Genomic DNA, 12500 nt, shown 5'->3' with positions numbered 1-12500 from the left:
CCTGCAATGTAGTCTGCAAAATACTTATGAATATCAAATATTGGGTTACATGAGACATTTTATATGATTATACCCTGACCCTCGTCACATGAGATGCTCTTTTGGGAACAAGTCTACTTAATTTAGTCTTACACAAGGTAGCTTTGTTGGTTTAAATATTTTGTTGTCAAGGTTCCCTACTCCATATTTTAATCCTTCTGCAGTGCTGGTGTTATGGCCACTGGTACTTTACTTGTTATTGTTCTTAAGCCCATATTGTTAATGACAAATATCTCAGACCCCAGCATGAAACATGTGCTCGGCTAAAATATTTGAACTGTCTGAGCGCATTTTATTATAATTAGAAATAATGTTTAGTTAGCTATGTTTAGAGTAGCTGAACTTGGCCACAAGTTGACATTACTGGGCCTCAGCCTGTTCACACTGACATCCTTTTTACAGCTGCAGAAGAAAAGGTGTTGCTTGTACTTTCCATGGATGAACTTTCATGTTCAGGTCCCTAGCTTGTGCTCTTCCTTTCCAGGAAATAAACAAAATAGACTTAATTTTCATGGTTAAGCAGATGTTGTCAGTGGACCTTGCAACAGACCAGCACCTGACCCACTATCCCTAATTAATATACATATAGTGGAAATCACCCACCAGATGTGTGTGCATACTGTTAATGCACTGCCACGGTGCAATCCAATATAGGATATTAACAATTTCAGAACAGTCGCAAAGGAACACCACTAAACACAACAAAAAACAGACAAATAACAAATTATCAGGTCTGTGACCATAGCATTTTTCTTCAAGTATCTCCTTTTATTCAAATTGTATTAAAAACCATTCGTGATTGAAAAGAACAGCTGACGTGTTTCGTCCAGACAGATGGATGTCTTCAGGGCTGTAAATTTAACAGATATATGTACATATATAAATATACATCACTTAGTCCAAACATAAACTATACACAATCAAGATAACAATAACAATAATACATAATAAAACATTAAGACAGAACTCCTATGTACATCAATTATATCACAATAAATGACCACATAGATGACTACGTAATCACTACATGATCACTAAATCACCAAGACACGACAACTAACAAACGCTTTCTTTTATCAAATCTATACACAATTTGACATATAAAGCCCTTATTCTGCTTGTGATAAGGCCATTCTGGTATTTTCTTTTTGTCACACATGTATTTTCCTATCTGTGTGACAAGTATGCGTACCTCTACGTTCATATCTCATGTTCTAGAACATAGAGCTAGGTCTTCTCTTTCTCATCTAAATTCCCTTCCTAGCTCTTTTCTATTTCTTCTTTTTTCCTCATTCTTGCCTTATTCTCTCTGTCACAAATAACTGTTGTTTATATTCAAGTATTTTAGAATGGTGCACATTGTTATTGTTTTTGGCTATATATGTAAAATTGTGTATAGTTTTGATAAAAGAAAGCGTTTGTTAGTTCTCATGTCTCGGTGCCTCTAACAGACTCCAGCCAGAGTTGTTACGCATACTTCAGGACCAGGCAAGTATTCAAGTCACTCTGCATTGAATCCAAAAATAAAAAGATTAATTCATGAATCCGATGGATATACTGGCCATGATTCTATGAAGTCACGAAACTGATGAGTGATTAATACAACATCTCCAGCTGATGGAGGAGATATATGTTACCTCTCCTGAGCCATATGGTGCCCCACGGCTAACTCGGCAATTGAAAGGGTATCTTAGTCCGGGTGTGCTTTGTCTTCGGGGGTCCTGGCGACAGGACTCACGTCTCTGCTAGAATATAAGCCTCTGCCGCCTTATCCAACAGCTCTCCAACGACGACTCCTCCTCGGAACCATCTGAAGCGTTGTCCTGCTCAATCTTCGCTTTTCAGAAACATTTTCTTCAAAATTTCTTCTAAGTTCAAAGGAAAGTACTGAGTCCAATCCACTTTTTGTATCAAATTCATGCTCCATTACGGTCAGCTATATTTTTGAACTTTCACCCAGTCTCAGGCGACTAGATGTCCATGGTTGGTGCTTCGATCTTTTAGGATCTATTTTTATTTTCTACCTTAAACATTTAAAATTCACAACTCCGGTTCCAGTGATTCGAACTTTGTTGTTTTGGTATCAAATAATTCAATAAAATGTGTCTTGTGTTTTATTTTTACTTTATTACTGTTTGTTTGCTGCATCGAACGGAAGTCCATGTTCACAGTTACCTGTTTAGTAGATAAAATCACAGAGGCGGCTGGCATCTTTAGGGAGTGGGGGGTAGGCACATGCAGAATTAAATTAAAAATTAAAAGACTTACCAACCACAGGAACAGGATGCTGCAACTCCCTTCACCAATCCTAGAGCTGGATTGGTGGGAGCGGCCACACTTGGCACTGGAGACATTGGCTTTCTCTAACCCAGACATTTTAAGACAACTGGGTTAGAGATGTTTAAAGTCTGCATGTGCCGCTGGCCGTCTCAAAATGTCCAGCCAAAAAGACATGCAGACTTTAAACAGTGCATAATCCCACCCTCCTCCCTGCAAAATCAATCATTCACTCTGATCAATCGAAATATCTTGCCACTAAACTGAAGCACTGAGGAAATATGCACCAGCTAAGTAGTACCTGCTCCCTAATATTCGCAATCCCTACCTTCACAAAAAAAAAACTTAAGCCAATTCTTTTCTACATGTACCCCTAGAAGATGGAATTCTATTCCTCCAGAAATTCGGACTCTGTAGTCTGTACCAGGATTTTAAAACCAGTTCAAAGCCTTCCTCCTCAACAGGTTCCTACCGAATCACTCCACAATGCTGATGGTTGAGAATCTGCAAGGATATATGTCTGCAAGATAACCTGTTGCACACCAGACTGGAGACACGGGCTTAGAATAACTTCAATGTAGGCCATGTGATAATTAACCTTGTTTCTCTAATACCCCAAGGAATAGTTGGATGGCTGTCTTCCACCATCTGCTGAGTCCTTTCTCATGATGGCTTATACATAGCTGATTGTTTCGTACAGTCGTCATTACATCTAGAATATTGTCCAGCAGATGTTAACTCGCTTTCACTCCTGTTGCTTTTATACATTTATACTTGATTATTTTGCCTCTACATTAATCTTTCTCTTTAGACTGACCTGCTTCTACTTATGTTATTTGTTTGTTGTGTCATGTAAAGCGTACTGATATTCTCTGATGGTCGTTTATAGTGCACTTGCTAAAATGTGGTGGAGAACAACATGAAAACATTATGAATAAATAGTCCTCCTACCAGAAGCTATTAGACTGATGGAGTTGAACACACTCTGGATAAAACAATAAAGAATACAATTCCATTTAATATGAGGCACCAAACATATTTATTTATCCTTGATGCAAAGGTAAGGGTACTCATATATTTAATTTACACAACATGCACTCACAAATGAAACATATGGTTCACTCTGGCATTAATATTATTATTATTAACAATAGTGTTATTATTATTATTATTATCATCATCAATGTAATCATTATTATTACTCTCATTATTATTCTCATTCTCATTCTCATTCTCTGATTCTTCTTTATCCTCAAATAGCACATTAAAAATGATTAGTATACTATTTAAGTGTGTCTGCTTAAAATCAATACAGAGATTAATTAAAATAACTATATATTTACATTGCTCGCTCTTTAGCTGAAAGTATTTACATGAGCAAATATCAGTTATACTGTACATTATCCCTCTTATAGTCTGTCATAGTTATAATGAGTATGAAGTGTATGGTGTTACACTTCCAAGTATGCTTAGGTTAGTGATCCCCAGAAATTGTTTCAAAACTTACTTAAAAATACCTCAATGCGATTTTTTACAGTGGAAAAGTGCGCATATTTGCTTAGCAATATTACAGAAGCCTAAGGAACGGGTTGGTTCACATTCCCAGAATTCCCCCTTCATCATGAATAAATACCTCTTGAGATTCAATGTGTTGTTTGAATAAAAGCAAAAGGGCTATGAGCAGAAAAATCCTTCTTATGTCTGCCTGTAATACTGATAGTGATTTGAGGAATGGTAAACAAATTAGGATATTCAGCTATTTACTTTAGAACAACATACAGACAACCCCACTTGTAATGATAGAAAATATATTGCTAGAGTATCTACCTTAAGTTGGAAGAATGTGTTGAATTGCTTCATTTACAACTTGTAGGAACTGTGGTTATTAGTTGTGCAGGATCTGAGGCCTGTGCAAGTAGTAGGTCCACAATTTCCCCTTACTGGGAGCCAAGCACCCTTTTGTAGCGCTTGACTCTCCTAGTCTCTCAGAGTAGCGAAGCAGAGCAGTTCAAGGCCTATTCGCTGGAATGCAATAATAACACTCAATAACTGATTGTCCAGACAGTGTTTCTCTTTGGAAAATGAAAAGTAGATTTATTACAAATACACTACTAAACACTAAGCATTGAATTACAAATACATATATAAGGCTGATAGAAATACCTTAGATTACATGATCAAATCACATTTTACCTCTAAAGGGTCAGGACCCCCAATATCACAGAACCCCCATGTATACTAGATAGAAAATCACAATATGGGGTATCACTTTATGTAAAATAGGCCTATTGGCTTTGTCAAGGGGTCAAAACAATACACAGAAAGCAACCCTATTGGGTCTGTCAAAGGTGCACCACTTAAAAGGCAAACAAACCACAAGTGAAATATCAACTTTTCACTGTTGTCATTAATCATGTGTAAACATATTCCTTAAAGTCAAGAAAGCATTTCAACAGTACCCATCAGCATGAAAGGTTAATAAAGCATTGAAAGCACGAATAATAGGTTTCTGTGTCTTTTTATACACATTCAAACATCATAACATGCAACCATAAAACCAGCCCCTAGAGAGCGCTACACTCCCAACTGTAGAGCAAAACCTCAAACCTTGGCAATACTTAAAATGAATGGAAATCCTTTGGTAGTTGTAATTTCTGGACCCCCCTCAAACATTGGCTTGTTTAAAAATAATTGTGAGGGGGCTGCCACACTTTTGCAGCCCACTTCACGCCTTCTTTTTAACTTTGGTGGTGCCCCTGCATGTTTTAGGGCCACCACAAGCGAGATAAATATGCTGGAATTCCAACATTCTTTTAGTGATGGGGCAGCTCGGGAGCCCACCTGCCCCTGCAGGCCCCCGCTCTGCTGACATATACTTCTGTGGCTTGGAAGCTAGCAGCATGCTTCTCCGCTGCCTGTTTCATGTCAGCTGGGGTGGCAACCACACTCCCTCCAAACACAGGCATGGGGAGCGAGAGAGAGACCTCCACAATTGGGGCAGAGAAGTCCCGGGCACTTCCATCCTAGCTCAGGGTCAAAGGTCACCAACATTAAAAAGGCCATACCAAATTGGGCTGATTTGGACGACCCTGGGTTTATTTTACTCCAGGTGGCAGCAAACTCTAGCCACCATGGGCAGTTTAAACTGGTCTCCTGACCTCCAAGGCAGTGTACTTTGCAAGTTAATCATTAGCTTTCCTCCTGGCCTTTGTTCTCTGGTGATCCTCTTTTCTTGCTTGGGCACAGAAGTCTGGATCTTTCTCCTACCTGCTCCTCAGAGGGTGTATGGGGGCTAACATCACTGCCCATTGGAGAAACCCACTGGTCCTTGAGTCAACTGGGGACAGAGCGATTAGTCCCTTAATACATTGGGGGGGGGGGGTTTATCCTTCCAGTTGTCTATGGCTGTTGCAGCCAAATCATTCCCATTAAAAGCCACCGCAAAGACCACTTTCACGCCCTTTCTTTTTAATACATATAGGTCACCCCCTAAGGTAGGCCCTAGGCAGTCCCAAGGGCAGGCTGCAGTGTATTTAAAAGGTTGGACATGTACTTACAAGATTTACATGTCCAGGCAGTGAAAAACTCTTAAATTCGTTTTTCACTACTGCAAGGCCTATCTCTCCTAAAGGTTAACATTGGAATTATCTCATTACATTTTATAAGCGTAATTTCCAGTTGGAAAAATAGATATTTAAAGTTTGGTGTCTCCGTACTCACAATTTAAAATCTCAACTTATCGTAAAGTTGGATTTTAATTTCCAAGTCTGAAAATTCCACTTGTAGAAAGTTAACATTTTCTTACTTAAACCATTCTGTGCTTTCTGCCTGTATCTGAATACACATCAGGATGAGTGACAGCTGAGCCTTGTACATTCCCTCTAGAAAGCCACACCAAATGGGAGCTTAGGTGTGACTTAATGGGCCTTAATGGGCCAATAACTGACTTGAACTGACTGGCAGAGCTAAGCACAGCCCCACTTGCACCTGAAAAGGCTGTGTCCTGTCTCCACACAATTGGCCTAATGACATTGTATTGTCACTACAGCCAGCTTGGAGCCAGGGCAAGGGAGGAAGGAGATTCTCTACATTTCCAAGCCACTGTCTAGAATCTTCTCCCACCTTTTAGAACCAGGGAACTATAGTATAAATACTGGACCTCAGACACCTCCCCTTTGTACACCTCTGGATTTGTGAATACTGTGCCAGGAAGAAGGAATGCTGTGCTGTTACAAGGACTGCAGCTCTGCTGGATATATTACCTCCTGAGTTAAGTTTGACTGCTCTGTGCCAAGCTACCAGAGGGTGAGCAAAGGTTAATTTAGGGTGTGTATCTGACTTACCCTGACTAGAATTGTGGTCCCTACTTTGACAGGGTGCTTACCCATCTAATTTCTAACAGCTGCTTTTTGAGAAAAGGTATAGAGAACAAAAAATGAAAAAAATCATACAAATCAACAATATACATGGACAGTGACAGTAATAATTGATTCAGTCCCTTACCTGTCAGCCCTACACAGACGAGTGAGAGGTTGGATTGAGAAAGGGTTTCTCTCTTGGCCTTGAAAGCCTACAGCCCAGACCCCCTGTTGAAAGTGATTAGTTGGAATATTGCTGTAGTAAAGAGGAGGGTGAGAGGTGGCTTAAAACACTATTAGGCCAGCATATAGTGGGCTTACAAGAAACCTGGGAAACTGATAACACTGATAACACATTCTATTTGGATGGGTTTACTTCTTTCCTTTCAGCTACCCTCCCATCAACCCTCACACACGGGTGGAGCAATGGGTGGCTTACTTACCTTAGTATGCCTAAAACGTCTGTGTACGTCTACAAAGTTAGAAACAGGATCATGTAACCTCTTGGGGGTTCAGTTTGATTTTTTGCAATTGCCAGGTTTATTGATGCTAAACTTCTATAATTCCTTTGTGCAAGTCACTCCGGCTGATCATTTTTTAATTTGCAAGACTTTTCTTGAATCATATTATGAAAAACATAACATGACTTATTTGGTTATTTTTTTGGGGAGATTTTAATATCCTTGTATGTCACTTGGGATGGTATATATCTGATGACCACTGTGAAGATGAGTATAAAATTGATAATTTTGGTACTCTGCCCAATGGAGTTTGTGCAACGATATTATTGCAGGTTTTAATCTTTCCCACATTAGGAATGGTACAGAAGCGGGAGATCATTCTGATATTTACTGGTAGAGGCTCCAATTCGATCATTGATTATATTTTGATGTCAGCTTTCCTGGCCCAGTATGTCCAACATTTTGAGATCCAGTGGAACTATCTTAGTAACCATAATCCTCTATGTCAGGGAGAACACTCACTGCTAACTAATTGTCTCTGCAAACAAGGAACCTCGGCACTCAGTTAGTGATGGGAACGTGGCCTTCAAAGTAGGTGTGGGCAAAAATGAAATTACCATGGTGACATTTCAGAATTTTATGCAACATGACATTTCTCAAAATTGCTTTTTAGCCAAGTGCTCACTTTGTGTTCAAAAAAGTACTATGAGATAGCAGAAGGAAATTGTTTCATACACAAAATGACTTGCCGAATGACATTTTCTGCTCAGACCAGTCTCCTGCCGGTATCTCACAAGATTTTTTTATGTGAGGTGTTTGCTCCGCAAAAACATTGCATGAGACACCACCAAGGCACATTTCACTATGGACTCATAAGTTTGCCAAATTTTTAAAAACAATTATGGAATTCTGTGAAATTTCACAAGAACAGATTACGAGATTCCACAACCTCTTCTCCACAAATCACGGGATCCGCAACCTATACTCCCAAGACTCTTTGGCTCGCCAGAAAGGCATAGATAAGCAGCAAATGCATTTATCAAAAGGAGTAGGGCTGATACAGTACAAATAAGTATAATACACTACAACAAGACATTAGTGAAAATATTTGAATAATGCCAGAGTTATTGGAGTAATTTCTGTAGTTTTGCAATTTTCTTGTGAAGAGAAATTACCATGAATTATCAAATTACACATAATTTGGGGCAAAAATGCAGAGCACAAGAGCACAGGTACTGAGAGCGAACAGTTGCAGGCTCTTGCTTTTCGGGTTCTGTTGAGTTTAGTGATAATTTCACAGCGGAAATTGCACCCTTGATGCAAAGGTGCATTTTGTTTTAAATACAGGGGGCTGTATTACATAAAGTGCCCCGGGGGCACAACGGGTGTTTGCGTCTGCTTAGCGCGCCCCCAGGCACTTTGGTATTACAGAAGGGGTCGCACATGCTTGTACGGCCCTTTCTGTAATACCGATAGCACTGGTGCACATAATGTGCCAGCGCTGTCTTCAGGGGGCGTGCCCCATGTAGATGAGGGAATCCTTTTACCTCTATGCCCGCGCCGTATTACAGACGTGGGCGCAGAGGTAAAGAAGCCCTCAGGAAATGCACTGAGAATGCGCCATCTAAAAGGTAGTGTACTGTCAGTGCACCCCCTGATAACAGCCCTCTGTAGGGGGAGAAGGGGGTACCTTGGACCCCCTAGACGTCCCTTTTAAAAGTGCAGGTGGGTTGCCCCCTGCACAGCTGTCCCCACAGCAGCGCTAGTTCGTGGCTGCCCTGGGGGCAGCGCACTCATGGTAATAAGGCTCATTTTCACTGTTTGCACCCGGCGCACCTTTTCAAAGGTGCGCCCGGCGCAAACAATGAAAATGCACATTTACCATAATACGGCCCAAGGTAATGCTCCCCACATAATTCTGCAATATCTTGCTTTAATTTTGTGTAATTATGCTACAGCAAATTACACAAGTTATGCCCACCCTTTACTACAACAGATGGAATTAAAGACGTGAATGACCATCCACAGATGTGAGCTTTTGTAAAATATTATCGCAAAACATTTAAATATATTTACAGTAAAATGATAAAAAGAACAAATAGCACAACAAAACATTGAAGGGGTAAAAGGATGAATGCACCAAGTAACATGTGCAGCTGTACCTTTCCTGACATTCTTCTTTTGTCCTTGAACTCTTCCCTATATTTTTGATTTTTGGCAAAGGTTTGTGGGCCCACGATTCAGATGGGCCCCACAAATCACAAATGTCTCCAGGAATATTATAAGTTTTTGGGTGCTGTAGCTGCACCCAAGGAAGCTTCCTAGTGGCACCACCATGTAAGTTAAATACAGAAGATCGTAGGAGACAAGGACTCTTTTGTCCTGATTTAGTTTAGTGTGTGGGATATTCGAGAACTTAGAGGCATATCAGCAACAACCGGCGATAATTATCGCTAAGCGCACTTAGCGCTAGGATAATTATCGACGGCTAGCGTGGATTTTTATCGCTAAGATAGCGTGCTATTAGCAACGCTTATATCAAAAGCGATAAAAATTCTAGCGTTACCTGCCTAACGTGAGATTATCGCTGGAAACCCAGCGATAATCTCACAAAATGTGGCGTTAGCTTGTTGATAGGGCCCCACATACTTAGCCATGATATCCTCCTTCCATAGGATATCATGGCTAAGTCAGTCCTTAAGCAGGCGTAAGGAAAGTAGCGATAACAGGGGTTATCGCTAATTTTCTTGCCGCTATGCTTCATAGCGTGGGGCTTGATGATAGGAGAAATGTCTCTTAGCGACATTTCTCCTGTCATATTAGGTCAGGAACGCCCACTTTGCAACTCATTAGAGATGCAAAGCTGGGCGTTAGGATTTTATGCGCTACTGCAAGGTTTCACTCGTTAGCGTGACCTTGCAAATTAGGCGATAAAATTATCGCCGCTTTTCGGCCGAAAACAGCCGCAAAAGCGGCGATAATTTTCTATCGCCGCCTTGCTGATATGCCCCTTAATGAGCATTAATCCACTTATCGCTATTTTCGATCCAAACCGGGGCCAGTTTACAAGGGTTCTTCTGATGAAGGCCCAGCAGTCAAGCGCGGTCCCTGAACTTTTGCATGATCATTTGTAGTTAAGCAGCAATTTCGGTCATCAGACCAATGGCAATACCTCCTCTTGAAGGAGCAAGGGACACCAGATGCCCCCCTTCAGCTTCCTTGTTTGTCCGTCTGGATGGCTTTGGGGTAGCTAGCGCTAGGAGAATTCAAGATCACAGAGATGTTACCTCCACAGCAACTGTATAAATGACAGACCCCTAGAGGAAAAATCATCTGCCAAGGAAATTGACCCATGACCTCCCAGCCTCCACCAAGGGACGTTATTGACATCCAATGCCTGCCCTTAATTAGCAGTAATAACTAACGTTCCTCCATTGCCCCAGTATGCAAAAGAATCATTTTAACAGCTTAGGTGTAAGGTTTGCATTGAGCTCACTTTAAATTGGATTTCCTCCTTTCAAATGCTCATGGCATTATAATGGTTCGTAGGGTTGGATGGGTGGGCCTACTAGAGAAAAACCTAGAGGGAGATTGTGTGATAATTAACTTTAGGCATCCAAGGCTAGCAAAGATCCTTTTTTTAAAACATGGTCAAGCTGGTATGTGGAAGTGTGGTATAAAGTTACTACCCTTAGTCTATTTTTATCACCACCTCTAGAACATGTCTTTGAATACTCTCTATATTAAGGACACTAGGCCAGTCCAATTCCAAATTTCTACTGCTAATCGGTTCTCACCCCTTGTGTTTTTCGGCGAGAATGATTGACTATAATCAAAGGGACTCAAGTGAACATCTTCCTGCTAAAGAAGTTAAAATACGTTCTCCAACACCAGAATACAACAATCAGGCTATAGACATGTCTGTCCTCTTAATGGTTAGGCCGACGGCAACCCCGTCGCTTTTGCCAACACCTGCTCAAAATGTACACTGTCTGTCAACGTTGACACATTTGTCAGAAGATGAACATCTAGAGAAGGAGTGCCAAACACTCTTACTATGGGTGAACAAGGTGTATTCAATCCTAGTGCTCAACCTGGGAGAGACACTCCCACTACCGCCCAGATAAAGTCTATCTTTGTTTCTTCATTTGTGCAAAACAATTTAAGGCCCGGAGGAGTCTCCCCAATCGTATCACATGTATTAACCTTGCAACTCTTTCTGCCATATTAACATCTCGGGAACCTCACGCTAATCAGAAAACACCAATCTCACCCCTTAGTTGGTACGTGGCAGGGATCAAGGCAAAACTAAAGGATATTGAGTGGGGGAAGTTCATCGACGGCCATGGAGTATGTCGATTTCAAGAGACGTGGGCAGTGAAAAATACTTATAGGAATGGTTACAAACGTTTCTTCCTCTGATTTGCAGGGGCTCATTAAAACACAATCTTATAGGACCCCCATTTTGCTAAGTAAAATTTACAATAGAAGCACAGGTAAGCAGGAAGACTTTAGAACCATCGTCTTACTAAACATATTAATTTCATATGCAACCTCCCATAATGTCAGCATTGCATTGGACTTAAATTTTACTTTTGAGCCCAACAATATAGCACCAGATCTGTGTGCAGAGGAGTAAGTGGCATGGAACATTACTGAGTTAATGTCTCCCTTTAGGAGCAATCTGTCTAGGGCCGCTTTGCAGATGCTGGATCTCTTCCTCACCCATGGATTACATGCTCGCACTGGTTGTTTAATCTCGGATCTAAAACTTTCTCCAACATTTGACAGAGGCAACTATACCAGATCTATTATATCATCCTAGACTTGCGTATCTGGTGGATATGGTGGTTAAGCATCGACCAGAGAGCGACCATGATCCCCTGATATTAACAGTATGTAACCTCCTGCTTCACACATTGATGGAAGGTCCAACATCCGGAGGGAATACTTTAGCAGTGGCTAAGAGCAGTTCTGAACACACTCTGCTCCACTGAGGATGTGCTCGCCAGCATCTATAACAAAGTGGTTATCTACATGGAAAAGATGTTTGAGAACTAGGATAGCCCAGATTCTATCTTTATGGAATATGGCCTCCTAATTTTTAACCTTAACAATCATTTTACGAAGGGCTTTAGGCAGACCTTCAGGAACTCAAAATCCCAGTTTTCTACTACTTGTAGGAAGGCAAGCAGAAGTTTAGTAAACACCGTAAAAATAGGCAATAGGACTATTATTACAGAGCCAAGAGCAACATATAAGAAGTCCATTGAATTGGCTAAGGCAGTATGGTAGAAATCAATTTGGGGTGGTCTTTTGGAGGACTCACTCAAGAAGGATTTAAAAACATTCTGGCAGATAGTGA

The sequence above is a fragment of the Triturus cristatus genome, chromosome 10 (assembly GCF_964204655.1).
Source record: "Triturus cristatus chromosome 10, aTriCri1.1, whole genome shotgun sequence".
NCBI lineage: Eukaryota > Metazoa > Chordata > Amphibia > Caudata > Salamandridae > Triturus > Triturus cristatus.
This window is presented reverse-complemented; position numbering follows the sequence as displayed.